Here is a 17,878-nt window from a genome sequence, read left to right as displayed (position 1 = left end):
CTATGAGCAACTGACCACAGCTCCTGACTAGTTCAGTTCACATTAGGAAAAACTTTGACACTAAGTATAATGATTTTTCTTTATAACAGTATCCAGGATAGATCAAACACCATTCTCAATAAGAATACCAGAGCTCAGTGAAGGACACGCCATTGTTTTATGAACTCTATGGGTAAAAGGCTGACTCATATAGTCTGCAATTAGTCTTCCTTCATCCTGCTAATGTTGCTTTCTTCCATGGCCACCACCTGAACTACTTGTACATGCAGGACAGAAGCCAAGTCTTTTCTTCCCTTCAGATGCCATAAGAAAGCTTAATGTCTCTCTAGATATGCAAAACTCTGAGCTGACTAACTTTTGTGTGCTTCTAGTCCTAAATCAGAGAAATTCCTGGTTCTCTGTGATGTATCCAGATAGCCTTATGAGAATGTTGCTGAGCCCATGTTAGTCAATCTTTCTCTGTACTAGGTTATAGAAATTTAAAGACATAAAGTAATGCTTCCTAAGCACCTCATGTCAGTGGAGGCTCTCTTTAGGGCTTACTAGGCATACACAGAACTGATCAAACACAACTTATTCCACGGTTAAGTCACACGTGGCCCAGGTGACTCCTATGTTTCCTGAAGTCTGAGAAACAACAAACTCATGTGCACAAAGCATCCAGACTGAAACATGTGTGTCCTTCCTTTTCTTCATCAGCTTTTGTGAATATGTGCTCTTTTACACTGACTAGGAGCTACCTATACAGCATAGGGATATGCTCATAGGGATACATACAAAACAAACTTTCATATGTAATTGGTATCCAGAGGTATCATTTGGCAAATGTCCTATTGCATCTCTGAATTTTAACTCTCTGAGTTCCTTATGCCAGCAGAATCCATAGTACATTGATATTTCTAAAAGTAGAAGAAACTTGGATCTATATACCGTTTGAGTTATATTCTACTCATATACCCCCCATATTTTCCTATAGCTATCTTCAATTTTGCATCTCATTATCTGGCTTTCTTTGTTTTTATTTGTCAGGGTATTTCAAATGAGTTTTCACCATCTCTTGAAGTAGTAAGTTAGTATCTATCTGTTTCTACCCGTGAGCACTTGTATGCAGATCTCTCTCTCCCCTATCTAGTGTGGGGGGGTATGTGTGTGTGTGCGTGTGTGCACTCACGTGTGTGTGTGCATGCACATGCGCGTGTGCTTGTGTGTGTGTGTGTGCTACTGAAGGTGAGACTATACTCAGTGGTAGAGTGCTTGCCTGTTGAGTACAAGGACCTGTCCCTCCCTAGGTTCTATCACCCAGTGCAAACAAAACAAAAACAAATCCTCTCAAAACCTTAGTTGCAGTGCAGATGGAAAGAGGAAGGAGGCTTGAGCATGATATGAGCAAAGAAACAAGAATGACTATCTATGTTTATGCAACACCAACCAATTCTGGCTTGAAGATCTCACTAGGAAGAGGTGTGTTGACTGTTTCGGACCAATACTATCTTAAGATGTAAAAACTGTATCTACCAACATCATTTAGTCAGGAAAGAAATAAATGCATATTCAGAAATCAGTGAGCCACATTGGAAGTAAGGCAGCTCTGCCAACTGGTAGTTGGCTTGGTATTTGTGCTTGGCAGTAGTGGCTTTTTATTGTTTTATTTTTGGAGGTACTAGGAATAGACTTTACGGAAGTAGGACTTGATGCATGCTAGGGATATTCTGTGAGCTACATCTCCTGTCTGGGTATCTAGCTTCCAAAAAGTAATGCTCTCCTCTTCCCTTCACTGATGCCCCAGGAAGCAAGCGAGAGAGCATTTCTATTGAATGAGGGGAAGGTGTCTGATCTCACTGCCTTTCATAGCTAAAGTTCAGGCATCTTCTTCGTTTCACAATTTTGCAAACAATTATATTACCACATCTCAGAAATCAGGAAGAGGTGACCATTTGGTAACAGTTGTAGTGGAGAATGCCAAAGCACCGTGTTAAACAAAGCCTTTAAAGCGTGGAGAAGGCAAACACACTATCTCAGCTTCTTCCTGCCACCCTGTCTGGGCTTGCAGTTTCAAGCTGTGAAGGACTCTTTCAGCAATTGCCTGTGTTCCCCAGAGAAAATGAAAGGAGCCTACTCGACATCAGTAAATATTTCTAAGTGTTTTGGCTTCCATGTGTCTTAAGTGTGAATTTGAATAAGGATTTTATTCAAGTAAAAGGCTCCTCACTCATTTTCCTGCAATAATATTGCTAGGGCTTAGTTAATGGGATTCAACTATCTATTCTGCTCAGCAGTGTAATGCAATTGTAGGAAATAAGAAATTCTATGAAGGGAATTTCATCTGCCACAACTTTACAAAGCACCAATGTTGAGCCTTGATGGAGAAAATTAGTTAAAAATAAAAGGAGAGATTTGTGAACTCACTGCTTAATAGTCAAGGAAATCAGTTCCCACTGCCTCTACACCAGCAAACCCTTCCCAGATCTCTCCCCAGGTCCTCTCCCCCATGAATCCACTGCGATGGCCTACTGCCATTCTGATTTCTGAACCTTATCAACATTTGGATACAGCCCATGTCCAACATCCTCCTCCCCTTTCCTGCAATTCACACATACTGTTCAGCGAATCTTTCTCCCATGTTTTCCAAAAGACGGAAGCCAAGCAGGTACACACGAGTCCAGGAGAACGGGTTTAAGAGCCAACTGATATGACTGCTCCAGAAACATCATCTTTCCCAAGTCCCCATTCTTTTCTTCCCTCCTTCACTATCTTCTGTTCCATTCTCCATGGCTCTTATTAGCACCTCACAAAACACTCCTTTTCGTTGGCTTCTTTTTGCCTTCGTTTTCCCGTGAGAAAGTATTGTAGAATTTGAAACAAACAAGCCAACAAACAAAAAACGGTCTGTGTTCTTAGAACTGTGCCTTCCTTCCAGTCAGTCTTGTGTATTTGTATAATAAATCATATACAGCTATGGTGTTCAGCCAAGGTCAGAATGCTTTCCAGAGGCAAGTGATATTGTCTGCAGATGTTTAGTTTGTGTGTGTGTGTGTGTGTGTGTGTGTGTGTACCAGAATATTCATCTGCACATGTGATATCTTGCTACTGACATCACACAGTGAACAAAAGACCAAAGACATGCTGGTCCTAAAAGTCAATAGAGTTCAACTTGAGAAACCTTGAAGTACAGAGTGGTATAACATGGCTTTTAAAATATGTATTAGTGTCAGTGCTTTATATATGCACATTTGTGTACATTAGGAGTGTGTGTGTGTGTGTGTGTGTGTGTGTGTGTGTAAGGTTCTTGCTTTTGGGAGTACAGTTATATAAGATCTTTAATTTTCATCACTTTGTTCTCACATATTTCTTGAACATATATGTATGCATATATATAAATTTAACTCTTTTATTTTCATTCAGTATTCCAAAGAATGACTTAGTAGCAACACTGTCAAGAGGAACTAGGTTTTGCACTGATGGGAAAGTCAACACAAAATCCTATCCCTAAATAAGAAGTTATTTGTAATTCATTTTTACCAGGAAAGAGAAAAGCAGTATTCTCAAATGGAGTGTCACTGGGTATATCAACTCCAAGACAGGTCCCATACCCAGGAGTAATTTCCCAACACAAGCGAACTCTATTCAATTTTTTGTGTATGGTTTTTGTTTTGTTTTTGTATTTTTTGTCTTATTTATGTTGTTTTAATCTTCATATTTTTGTTTTGTGTTTGAGAGAGAATGAAGATTGGGTTTGGTGAGTAGGAAGGAGAAACAACATGGTCAAATTCTATTGTATGAAAGGAATTTAAATAAAAACTCTCCTAAAAATGAAAACGTAAGCAGGTTGGTTGACAGAGGTCCATCTGCCAAAGACAGCATTCATTTAGTGCATTAGATGTTTTTGCGCTTAGGTGACTTTTCATAAAACAAGGTTTACATATTTTGATTCTCATAGGTGTCTTATGTAAACTTTGAGAGCCCTTATGTTTTTAAGGCACTTTCTAAATAAAATTTTCATCAATGAAGTATTAAATTTCTCTTAAAATATTCAGAATTAAAAACAGAGCACTGCTCATTCTGAACAATGGCAAAGCCATGCTGAAGTTCAAGCAGTGTGTACATCTGCCACCTGTAGAAAGATGTAGGCTGGAAAATAGGCTGAACATTTTGAAAAGAGGATAAGATGATAACATATAAGTCTTTATTTTATTTACATTTCTACTGTTGTTTGAGATTATATATCCATTTATTCTTCTCTTTACTAATATTTTTCTTCTCTATCTTATGATGAAAACCTCTATAGATGTAAGTTGCGAAAACAAAATAATGAACAACAGGGAGCTCCCAAGGTCCAACACCTGTTTTATTTTAAGAAAATAAGTAATTTCCTTGCCTTATGAATGAATAAAAGAGAAAAATAATTTAAAGAGCAATCTAAACACACTTTTCCATCTACATTGTTTTAGTGATAGTGGATTGATATACTGTACTATCTTTGAAGAACCATAGTAAGTCTAGGTTGGAGAAATAGTGAATGTATATCTAGATTAGCAAATTGCAGACAAAATATCTTTGTTATTATTTGTTTTCTTTCATGTTTCTTTCCAGTGTCTATTATTATTTGGCTTGCTACAGGAAGAAAATTTAGCATAATAATTGCTTACTAAAAATGTCAATTAAAAAGAATATTGGTTACATTCAAAATATAAATTAAATGCACTATGTAAGAAAGTCTACTGTCTTTTGGTTAGTTTGTCTACTGCCACATGAAGTATATATTGTGTTTATGTAAGTAGAAACCACATATACTTTCCTTGGAAATAAATCGTTACAACTGGAGATCACTGGATGTAGAGTGATTGTGTTCTGGATGTAATTAGTTGACTAGAGTACATTTATTCTACACATTAAGAATCTAGCACACATCATCAGTCATGGTGGAACACACCTTTAATCCTAGCACTCAGAAGTAAAGAGAGGTCAATCTCTATGACATCAAGCCCAGACTGGTTCCATAGTGAATTCCAGGTCAGCCAGGGCTACATTGTGAGCAACAAACAAAAAAGTAAACAAATAAATAATAAAATCTAGTATATGTAGACAGTTAATATTACCTCAACATTAAATGATATTCTAATTAAATATTTTAAACTGGTGGATTTATTTAGAGTTGCAGATAAAACATAGAATGCTCAGTTAAACTTGAATCTCAGATGCATGATAAATGTAGTTACCTTAATATAAATACGCTTTAAAGATTATTTGGGGATATATTTTGGACAAATAAATAATTATTATTTATTCATCTGAAATTTAAGTGTAACAGAGAGCTTTTGTTTTTCTTTCCTAAACTATCAACCATAGCAGAACATAGTATTTAAATTGCTTCACTCTCTAGGTTTTGGTGGCTTTGTATTTTGTCTTTCTATCATTTGCTAGTCTCATGATTCAAAGCAAATGTAATCTTTTTTTTTTTTTTTGAGTTTTAGTTACCTGTTTGTGTTATACTACTTTCAGGAAATGGGGCTTTTTAAATTACTTTGTCGTATTCAGTATTTTTATTTATTGACTAAGGTTTCTCTCCCAAGTTAAAAATAATATAATTCATGTACGATTCAAAAACAAGCCAAAGAGAATATAGTATTTGAGTAAATGTACTTCAAAGCACAGAAAGCCATGATAAACTCACTTGTGCGTGTTCAATTTACTATCTTCTAAAATTGGCCTCTGCCCTTGGAAAAGCTGGGCCTGGATGCTGGGAAATTCGCTTCTTTCCTGGCATTGTCCTTAGGAGCTGCTGATCTAGCAATGGCTTTGCAATTCCTAGGTGTTTCTGTCCTCATGTGAGATTGAAATGGCTTGAAAGAGAGCCCATCTCCAGACTGACGGTGACAATTGATCACGGTGTGAGCGTTATGCTCCCCGAGTATAATTATGTGGTTCTGCCATTCCTGTGCTTGCTTAGTTCATTATGTTTGCTTGTTCATAAAACCACACTATTCATAAGTCTTTAGTTTTCCCTTGTCCAGCACATGGCACTTCACCTTTTAGGAGCACAATGAGGTCATCAAATGAATGTAATATTTGCACTTAGACCCACACAGTGAGACACCAGGGCTCTCTTTTTCCTGAATTTCTTAGTTATTTTCCCCAGGGAAGTAGTAGGTATAGGCCCGGTGCTATAAGCTAAGAGATCATATAGTAGCTCTCTTCTTAGTTTTTGAGTGTCCATAGTGGCAGAGCCAGTTCATAGTTTCCACCAACAGTGTGGAAGGGCACTCTTTAAGTCTTTGCATTAACATTCCCTGTAACTTGCTAGAAATGCAAATTCTCAAGTCCTGACTAAGATTTGGAAGTAAGTGCCTGGTGTGGGAGGTCCTTCTGTGTTCTATGTGTTGCTTTTATTGGTCAATGAATAAAGAACTGCTTTGAGCCTATGGTGAGGGCAGAACAGAACTAGGTGGGAAAAGCTAGGATGTATGCTTGGAGAAAGAGGTTAGAGTCAGAGACAAGCCATGTAGCCCCACCAGAGACTCTAGCCAGTAAGCCACAGCCATGTGGCAATACACAGATGAATAGAAATGAGTTAAATTAATATGTTAAGAGTTAGTCAATAAGAAGTGAGAGCCAATGAGCCAAGCAGTGTTTTAAATAATATAGTTCCTCTGTGGTTATTTTGGTTCTGGGTGGCTGGGACCAACAAGTGGCCTTCCTCCTACAGGTGCTGCTAAAAACATAGGACTGGCTTTGTGAGTTCGAGGCCATCCTGGTCTACAAGAGCTAGATCCAGGATAGGCAACAAAGCTACAGAGAAATTTTGTCTGGAAAAATAACCAAACAACAACAACAAACCCACAGGACTGGCCACCTATACTTTAACACACCCACACCCCTAATTGAGAATCATTGTTTTACACTACAGTATTAAGTTACTAGTTCAATAAAGAGTAATTGACATATTTCAGCCAGGAATGCGGTGCAGGCCTATAATCCTAGCTCTTTAGCAGACTGAGGCAGGGGGATAGCAAAGTTTTGGACATGCCTAGAAGCCAGAGCAGTAAAAGGCCCTTATAATCAAATTTACAAGACTCCGTCTGAGAAAGTACTGATAAAAGGAAACTTGGGGATAAAGAGTTCATCAGTAGAGTGAGTGATTAGTTAATGCTGAGACTTCAGTTCAGGAACATGGAGAATTGACTAGAGTAATCTGCAGATGTTTGAACAGAGATCTTCACAACTCAGTATCTGTCTGATGCGTCCCTGCATCTGCAGGGAACACAGAGAAGCCCCGAGGTGCTGTGATAGATGGGCACAGAAGTAAGCAAGCGGTACGCTTTTGCCTCCTCATTGCCTCGTAGCCTTTTCCATCTATATGCTTCTTTTGTGTGAGTTTCCGTTGGTTCATATCCATTTCCAGATTGAGTTCTCATCTAAACCTTTCAAATAAGTGTCCGTGGAAGATCACTTATTATCAAAGATGGGAAATAAACTAGTTAAATAAAGATAAGAAAAACAACCTTAGGAAAAGAAATCCCATTGTCAGCAGGACACACAGCAACAATCACACTCACTAGTCCCAGAATTAGGGAAGTGAGGCAGAGGGACCACCAGTTAAAGATCAAGCTAAGCTACGTAGTCAGATTCTGTGTTTAAAGAACACATTATTGTACACAGAGTCTTTTTCTGGGAGAACAGCTCACAAAATAAGATAGGAAGGTATGCTCCCAGAGGAATGGGAGGGGCCGGACTGAAATTAAGGCAGTAATTTGAGGCATCACAGTGAGAACCAGAGGACATGTCATTTTATTTATTATTACAATTATAAGAACTATAAGGCTGCAATAGAAAGCAGAGTCCGTGTGGTTTGTCAGTCGTCCATGAGGTTCTGCTGTGGTCATCAGCACATCTGCTCTCCATGGGCCTTCAGCCTAAGCAGCAGCTTCAGCAAGAGTCAGTTAATACAGTGGTCTGAGAAACGAGGTTCTGAGCCAGCAGTTGTTGACAAAGGTGCGTCCTCCTCATTTCGTTCTTCACTGGGAAGTCTGAAAGCAGAATGAAGAGACTGTTTTTAAATTATGCCCATGTTGGTTGTCTTCTTGGCACAGAGGAAGGGCCTGGGGCCTGGGGAGAGGCTGCAACCTCCCCTCAAGAACGAAAAGAAAGGAAGGTGAATTCTATTATCTTGGGGACCCTGGGGATCAGACATCTTCAGAAGCCTCCGCAAAAGAAGGAAACTGAAAGGCTTCAGTGTTGATTAAAAAGTTTTTTTTTTTTGTAAATTAAAGCCATGGTTATTTTGCATTCATCATACACATTAATTGTGCTGCTATCTCTGGCTTGCAGAAGAGAGTGTTATAAAGAATGCAATGACCATTTTGACATGTTGAAAATGCCTATAATTAATATGGATTAGGAAACAAAAGTGAAGTCACCAAGCAGTGAATTATGCCCACCAAAAGATCCCCTTCATGGAATGAAATGTATCTTTTATTCATGTTCAAAGAACTTTTGAATAATAATTGCGAGTGCGGTTTTGAGTTTTAATGGGACTCATCCTACTTTCCAAGACACGTCTCCGTCTTCTTCTTGCTTTTGCTTGCTGCTTTCCATTTGTAAAAGGACAAAGTCGTTGACATAGTCAGCCACTGTCCATACTGTGACCATGCATGCTAATGGTACCTTGCCTGTGAGGTCTAAACCTTCTGCTCTCTGCTAAGACACTGGCACACGCCCTCCCACTCTCATCTTCCTAAGAGTTGCTCACCCAGTGAAGCAGCTCACTCCCTTTGAGGGTGAGGTCCTTCTTACCCTTCACATTCCAACTTTTACACTTTTTATTGTGAAGAGCCCACCCCCAAGTTTCCCAACTGGCTCATGGTTTCTGATACATGCTTTCAAACATCGTATAAATTTGCCTAAGAATAAGTAGTTGATTAATTCTGTCTTCCAACACAGGGTCTATTCTTTTTTCATCAGTATAGTCCAGCACTTTGCAAAGTGCCTGCTTGACTTATCATGGGCAATAATAGCTGTCAAATTATTTTGAGTAGGGAATGATATGACCGACTAGATTAAAAAAATCCTTGTAGTAAGTTTGGAGGTCACACTGGAGAGAAAATTGATTCGTAATGGAAAGTTCTTTGGAGGAGCTATTGCAGCTGTTCAGGAAGAAAGGGGAGTATCAAATTTATTGTCCCAGTGCTCATTTGCCAAACATTTATTGAGTGTTTACAATGTGAATGCCCACTTACATGCTGGGTGCTGAGACAGCAAAGGACCTAACTCTCTTCAGAAAATGGGAAGGGAAGGATGGATCCCATTCTTAGGTTCAAGGTATGTTGAATTAGGAGCGGCGGGGCTGCGTCCCCAGCACTCGGCCGCCCACATGGCTAGCTTATGCCCCTAAATAATTACACGGAAACTGTATTTTTTTAATCACTACCTGCCCCATTAGTTCCAGCCTCTTATTGGCTAGCTCTTACATATTGATCTAACCCATTTCTATTATTCTATGTAGCCCACGAGCCGGCTTACCAGGAATGATCTTAACCTGCATCTGCCTGGAGTTGGAGAACCATGGCGACTCACTGACTTAACTTCTTTCTCCCAGCATCCTGTTCTGTTTTCTCTGCCTACCTAAGGGTTGGCCTATGAAATGGGCCTAGGCAGTTTCTTTATTAATAAGAAATCACTCCCACATCACAAGGTATAATGAATAGGATGCACTGAGTACATGTAGACATAGGACAATTGGTTAATGAGCAATGTAAGGTTTCGAGTTCAGTGAATGACTAGCAGGTGACGCTGTTAGCCTGATTACAGGTGTTGGAGAGACTTGTCAGATTTCCAAGAGAATCAGATGGTTTTTCAGTTTGAAATCTTTGTGCAATGAAGAACTTTTTATGGGATTCAAGTGTTTGCCAGAACAGACTGAGAAGGGAAAGAGGACCATTTAATGTGATAAAAATGACACGAGGGTAAACTTCTAACCATAGCAAAATCTGACTATAGCAAGACATTCATATAGGAGGATCATGGGTTCCAGGCCAGCTTGGTCTACAGAGTGAGTTCTTTCTTTCCTCAAAATATAATTAAAGAAATAAAGAGAGATGGAGAAAAATAGATGGATTGATGGATGATGGATGGATGGATGGATGGATGGATGGATGGATGGATGGATGGACTGATAGATAGATAGTTAGACAGATGTGACATGGATAATGTAAAATGAATACAAGGGTAGTACACTCAAGTAGGAATATAAATAATATACAATTATTACTGACTAACAATGAATAAATTTGTTGGCTTCTCTGGATGCCACTTGTAAATATGCATCTATTATAGCTTACAGTTTTAATATAGGTTATAGATTATAAAACTATGTAAGAATGTAGCCTTGTCTGTTACAATACAGAGTAGAACAGCCTTTTTTAGTATCCTCTTTCCTTAATACATAGTTCTACTCAAGAATTTTTCCATTTCAAATATGGTGATAGTTTTTGCTTGTTTATTTGGTTTTTGTAAGATTCAAAATCTCAAGGCATGGGAGTCAACAGATAATCCCACTGTGTATTAGGTAAACCTGAGTATTGTCTATACTGAGAAAGATTCAAATGAATGGCAAGAGGAGTGTGTGGATCTTTGGCTGAGTGTAGGAGGGCACAGGTGTGTGTCGATAACACAAATATACAAAATGATCTAAGAATGCTTTGCCTTATCAACAGGAATATAAAAGATGAATGTATAGATCTTGAAACAATGTCCTCCATTATCCTCTACACTACATTGGGTTGTATGTCATTAAGAGGCAAGTGTGCTAGCAAAATAGCAAAGAAGATCAACCCAAGACATCGAGAACAGTGGTCATAAACAGACCAAGGCCCATAAAGAGCTCATTAAGTAATATATTCACCTATCCAAAATTTCATAACAAGCATGACTGAAATCTGTGGGTCCTAGGCACTCCATGTACCCACTAGGAAATCATTTTAGAAAAAAATCAAGATCATAACTACCTTTGGTACTTAGAGCTCACAGGGGCTGCTGTAGGGGCACCTATAATCTGGGTTCTACACCAGAAAGTTTTCAGTATTCCCCCAAAGATGGATTCTGAAAAGAAGATTGATAGGGTAGAATAAAAAAATGTACCGTCAAAACTCTATTATTTTAGGCACTTGACTGATTTTGACTTCTCTGAAATCCGTTCCTCAACACAATTTCCTTGGAAGCATTGCTTCTCACAATATTTACTATTGCAAGCTTCATCAAACAGCCAAGTGATTTCTTAAAAAATAGGGGTCTTGACCTCTGCCTTTCCCTTGGCTGGGAATGTAATCATTCTTTTGTGAATAATACTGACTCTGTCTGCAGGCTCAGGGCTTGTGACTGGAGTTCACATGAAGGCTTTGCCCATTTTCTTTGCAGCACAGTTCCTCAAATAAGAGCAAATGACTTTTCTCTGAGTCCAGCTCCCTGGCAGAAGGCCAGGGAGGAAATGTTAGAGAGCCTTGTGCTGGCAGGATCATAGCTATGTACTGCAAAAATTGACAAACACAGGCATGCTCACCTGTATGATGTTTGCTCTCCAGAGAACAGATCACAGTTTTTATTCCTAGCTGTAACTTCTATTTTCCACCGAAGCTTTGGTTGGGAGGTATGGCTTAGGAGCTTAGATTTTTGGGTTGAGTCTACTAAATCATGTTCTTCTGTACTTATTTTTAATTCTGTCTTATTTTTCTAGGTCTGAGAACTTACCCCAGGGCCTTGTGAAAGCTAGGGAAAAACTGACCTTCTAAAATAACCCAAATCCTTTTTGTACTTTTTAACTTTTAAGGCAGCATCATATCATGTTGCCCAGGCTCGCTTTGAACTTGCCACCCTCCTTCCGCAGCCTTCTTGCTCCAACAGTCTAGGATTTGACTTATTAATTTACTAAGATCATCATTAGTTGACTAAGATCATTTACTTGTTGATCATTTATGCATCTAATCAACAAGAATAAATACAAATTATCAGCTTATTGAAACAGCCATACACTGCAGAAAGGGTCTGGCACATGACAGCCCCTCAGGAAAGTTTTCTCAATATATTTTACTGGAAGTGCACATACATTACCAAGATTGCAATGCTATAGCCATTGTAGCCTGAAACCTTTGCTGTCGATAATGCCATCTTATTCAAGCCCCAAGAATGACATGATAGGGTGTCCTGCAACAGAGACTTTTAAAAAGTGTTTCTTCCAGACAATGAAACAAAGTTTGATCTTCCTCAATTGCAGTTTTGCAGCCATAATTTTTGGAAATTTTGATCTTACGTGCATGGTTGCTTTGCCCACATGTATGTGTGTACACCATGTGTATACTGTGACCACAGAGGACATAATATGCCACTGAATCCATTGAAATGAAAATTACAGACAGTTTTGAACTGCCATTTGGGTGCTTGGAATCAAACTCAGCCAATGTTCTTAATTGCTGAGCCATTTCTCCACTCCCTGGAGGTTGCCATGGCTTTTAAGCATTAAATATTTGATGTTTTAAGTTATCGCTTAAAACAATAAATTTGTATTGATTATGGGGCAAAATGCAGTAAGCACTTGCCTGGCCTGTGAATCCAAATAGCAGTCATCCAAATAGGCTCTGAGAGCTCTATTTGTACTTAGTAATGGGTCTACCAGTCAGCTGTATATTGGTAGATCAAAGGCAATATGGGCACCCTACCTAGGTCTGTTGTACCTCTGCTCCATTCTTCTGGCGTGCAGTGCTCTTTCCAGACTGGTTCTCATAAAGGCAGCAAAGTCACAAGACAGAGGAATCCAATCACCAAATGTTTTGCTAGGTTCTGCTTTGTATTGCATCTGCTAATATCTGATTGGTCCAAGCAAGTCATGTAACTGAGTGCAGAATCGACAGGCAAGGCAGGTTACCCTATATATTAGTATTCTCAAGGGAAATAGAGCTTGTAGTTTATATGAAAATGTAAGAGGCGATTTATTAGACTGACTTGTGTAATTAGGAACTGAGTCAGCTAGCAATTGTAAGCCAGTTGGTTGTGTGCTTAGTAGTATTCTTGTCTCACTTGTAGGAGGTCCAGGGTATTCGATTCTCAGTGTCCATATATTAGATATCTTGATATATACCTGTGGTCCCAGCACAGGTGAATTGGAAGTAGGAGGACCAAGAGTCCAAGAGCATCCTCAATAGCATAAAAAGTTTGAGGCCAGAGTAGGATACATGAAACCCTGTCTCATTAAATAAATGAATGAATAGATAATAATATCTGTAAGGGAAAGAGGTAGGGACACTCTTTGACCGATTGTAGCTATGGAGTAACCTCTGTGTGAGGAGTCAGTTATTTCATATCCCCTAGATTTTAGGAAACAGACCCTGCCTACCTGGTGCTTCCTTCACTGAAGTCACATGTCTGCTTTGTCCCTGATTTTGTCATTAGTGCAGCAAAGGCTCTTGACAGTTCTTATACAGCTGAGATTATAGTCTCCTATAGCTGAGATTAACAAGGTAACCTGAACTCCTGTTTCTGAGTACAGATTGAGAGCTGGGCATGGTGATGCACGCCTTTAACCCCAGCTCTTGGGAAGTAGAAGGTAGGACAATCTCTGTGTGTCAAGACCAGTCTGATACAATGAGTTTCAGGACAGCCAAGGCTATGTAGAGAGATCCTGTATCAAAAAACCAAAAGAAAATGAAAAGAGTACTGACCAAGCCAATACGGAGAATTAGTGCCAGTTGCTTAGAATAGGTTCTCACTGGAGGTAGTGTAGAAGATGGGGGAGGGAGTGTAGAATTTTCCCTGGCTGCTCTAAATTATGTCAGACATATGCGCAAAGCTGCCAACAGAAAAGCCATTCAAAATTAGGCTTCTTGGCCTTCCATTCACCTTGAAGAGTTAGATGTGAGTAGGAACCCCATTGTGGATCTGGTAATAAGCACATTACCATTGTGCTGAAGGGTTGGCAAAAGTGTCCCTTCCAGAACTTGAGCAGCAGTCCAAGCCATCCAGCATTGCTTTGCCTAGAGCTATGTTTCTTTGGCTGGTATTGATTACTTTACTTTGTATTTTATTTAATTATTTTTAGGTAAAACAATGGATACGTGTCGTTGCAAAAGCCATCCGTGACAGCTGGTTCTTAGAGAAAACATCTCTTGCTTTTTAGCCTCTGGCTTGAAGCCTGTGAGTCCCTCAGGGAAATTCCTTAACCCGCTGATCAGTGGTGGGGTCACACTCTAGGCGTCTGCACCCCCGGTTCACGCTACATTCCCCAGAGGGTCTCAAGTACTTTAGAAACTGATAGAGTTTGGCTGTCATTTGAAAATGCTTTCCTTCTCACTGTTTTCATTTAGAAGCTAATTTAGCCCGTGCTTTCAAGTAGGCTCCACTCCATTTCATGTCCTTGACATGTACAACGCATGGTATGTATAACACAGAAGGAGACAACTCAATCAAAGAGTGTTTTTGTCATGAAAGAAATGAATATTATTTGTTCATCTGGCAATTCCGGATTCTGGGGGGGGGGGATGATGATGTTTGGCGAAGTCTCTGGCAAGACGGGAAGACAAATAAATTGCATGGTGTGAGAGAACCCTTCTCAGTCTTAAGGTTTCTCTAAAACAGTGGGGATTGGCTGCAGGCAAAACACTGAGCTGCAAATCATTCTTCTGCAACTCCTTGATCATCAGCTGAAATCCCAAGGACATATTTAATTCCCTACTTAGACCTAATTTCTCTTTGTTCCTTAATGATATTTCTCTGCACTCAAAATAAGCCATCTGTTGGCAACCGCCCACCAAAACAGACACTACACACTCCATGATCTTGGAGTGAGACATTTACAATGTGGAGATGACAAAATGGTCTCTTCTCAAACCTTTAAAATCTCTCATTTTTCTGTTCTATCTTTTTTCACCACTTTAGCCATATGTTATTTTGGAAATGAGCCTGACATCATTGTGTTTTTTGAAATATTTGTGATGTAAAGATAATGCTTTTATCACTGATGGCACACTCACTCTGTGGGTAGCTGAGTTTACAGACTAGTTTAAAGATAGATACAGATATTCTGTTTTAAACCCCCACTTTAATAAACCACAAGATTTATTTACCTTTCTTTTCCTTCAAGAAAATCTGTAATGAGTGATAAGGACCTGTAAATGGAGATTTCTCTCCCACCCACCAGTTCCCCAATAACCACTCCAAGGTTTAATATTAATTACAAACTCTTTGTCCTGCTAGGTCAGGCTTACTATTAACTAGATATTACAACTTAAATTAACCCATTTCTATTATTATATATTCTACCACGAGGCCTGTGACTTGTTACCTCAACTTTTGCTTCTTTGGCAGCTGCTAGCATCTCCTGACTCCACCTTCTTTCTCCCTGTATTTGGTTTGAATTTCCCACCTACCTATATTCTGCCCTGTCATAGGCCAAAGTAGCTTTTTTATTAACCAATGGTAATAAAAATATATCCACAGCATACAGAACAGTATCCCACATCATAGACTAGAAATCAAAGATGTATCTGGATGATTCTTAAAAGGTAGAAGGGCGGGCAGAATATATAAATATGCGGAATAACATGACGTGGCCATGGGGCTGTGTAACATATTTAGACTTACCTCTTCCCATCCACTCTCACCTATGGGATGAACAGCATTCTTGGTGGAAGAGATGATTGCAGTGAGGGGTGATTGAAACTGAGCACAACAACCAGGGACTACTGAACTGCAACCAGAGGCATACCTGTTTAAAATGGTTGCACGTTGATTTTTATCCCTCTAATCCTCTCAACTGCCCTTTGAGTTTCTCATCTTATTTTGTAAAAGTGAGAGAGAAGCCTCAGAGTTCCATAGCTATTAAGTGGCACAAGCCGGTTGGCAACGGGGGCAGCTTGATGTCAAGGATTTTCTACCATTGAAGTTAAAATAGGGAACGATTTGGAAATGAAGCTGTTTTATCCTAAGCAACTGCAGGGAGCCTCCAAGAATAAAAGGAAGAATTCAGGTTGAGTTAAAAGGAAGTATTAGAAATATTGAAATGGACACTCAAAGTACATCAGAGCAAAGGTGAGAGAGGGAGAGGCATGTTTGATCTTCCCTTTGGCTCCCTTGTGTTTTGAAATCTGATTCCTTTTGATGCTGGGGCTTTAGATGTTGTTGTTCTCTCTCTTCAGATAGCTTTGCCATCTCCCAGAGCAATTAAAAGGTAATATCACTGTTTTACCGTATGGAGCCTGACATCTGACTCATACACCACTCAGCCTGAGGGCATGTTTTTCATACTCACTTAGGCACATGTCAGGCAGTGAATTGATCTCTTACAGGAGTCAAAAGGGATTCCCTTTTCCAGAGAAGATTCAGGTGAGTGAATGAAATTAATGTCCCCATTACTCCCCATCTTCTTTAATTAGCAAACCAGAGAGCTAACAATTATCTAATCTGTCAGCCATCTTGACAGCTTTCTGTTCAGTCAAATCCAAGACTAGGGTCTCCCCCGGCCTTGGTTGCCAGCAGCTGAGACTGTCCCTCCCTCCAACCAAAGATCTGCTTTACCTGGGAATGATTGTCCAGGTTGGTGATCCTAGCATTGGAAAGACTGAGGCAGGGAAATCGTTGTGAATTCAAAGCCAGGGTTGCCAGAGTCACAAAACAATTGTCTCAGAAAAAATTAAGGTCTTCTGAATGCTCAATGGAATGATCCTTCCGTGTCTATTCCAGGACCTTCAGGCTAAACTCCTCAGGTCTCTCCCTCCCTCAGAGGTTTTATAACTCATAAATATCACCATCCCACAAATTCTCAGCCATATGAGAGGGGTGGAACCAATCCAGAGATCCAGACAAATGCTGCTGCCTCCCTGCAAACTCCAAATACAAACAGCACTCACTGTTCTTACCTCAAGATATGCCAGTGCCATCATTTTTCCCCTCTAACAATCTGGCCATGATGATAGGTTCTATCAGATTTCCTTGCTGTGGGATCATGTCTCTAAGCCATATGCTGTAACTGGAAGGCTGGTGCAGTTGTAACCTTTGGATTTTTAAATGAGTGAAGTGATACCTCTTATACCACTTCCCATTCTCTTTGTGCTTATCTCAGTCTGGTCCTGGATCCCAAGTAATTTCTCTGACTGAGACTGAACACCACATACAATGCGATCAGTATTTTGAAAATTGAAATTCCGTATAATTGCTTTCCTCTGCCAAATTTTTGGTTCCCATTTTCAGAGGCTGTTTTATCTCCTGCCATGCGCTGACATGGTGCTTCTGATTCTAGAGAAGCATTGAGCAGCTAGCCTAGAGAGATGGAATATTCTGTGTTGTTCAATAAGTTTTTAGGTGTGTGTTTTTATTTTTCCATCCTGCCTATTAAGTATCCTTTATTTCAGAACCTACCCTTGCCTCCATTTTTACCTTGTCCAGTAATTGCTTTTTAAGTAAACCTTGGTTTTAGGTTAAGCGCCCTCTAAGTGATGCTTGCAATGCCAATCACAGGCAAGGGGTTACTACATTCTTCGCTTTGACATGTCCAAATATTCTTTTCTTGTGTCCATCTATCTATACCCACCCATTCGTTCATCAACCCACCTATCCTCCATCCATTTATCTGTGTGGGAAGGAGAGGAGCCTTGACTGAATGAAGTCTTGAATGGAAGTGAGTTGTTAACACGGGCACAGTCATATGGGACTCCAGTCCCTGAGCCCCTTGGGAATGGCAAAGCCCTGAATGAGTGAGACTCAGGAGAAATGGCAACACTCCTCTCGGGAGTCCAAGAGGGAGGGAGGGATCAGTATCTGCAAAGACTGGCAACTGCAGCTTTCTCCTTCAGGATGATGACATCCAGAGACATCGTTCTGGGTCTAGCTACCACTCCAATGC

General features: G+C 39.8%; 1 protein-coding gene across 1 annotated transcript in view; it reads left to right on the top strand.

Moving 5' to 3' along the window:
- The window catches only part of Macrod2 (MACRO domain containing 2), a 1,889,857-nt gene that overhangs the window by 1,407,461 nt on the left and 464,518 nt on the right, over window positions 1-17,878 (top strand). The window lies entirely within an intron of this gene.

Source organism: Microtus ochrogaster, unplaced genomic scaffold, assembly GCF_000317375.1.
Source record: "Microtus ochrogaster isolate Prairie Vole_2 unplaced genomic scaffold, MicOch1.0 UNK3, whole genome shotgun sequence".
In the NCBI taxonomy this organism is placed as follows: Eukaryota; Metazoa; Chordata; class Mammalia; order Rodentia; family Cricetidae; genus Microtus; species Microtus ochrogaster.
Note: the sequence above shows the minus strand (reverse complement) of the source record. Positions and strands in the feature narration are given on the sequence as shown.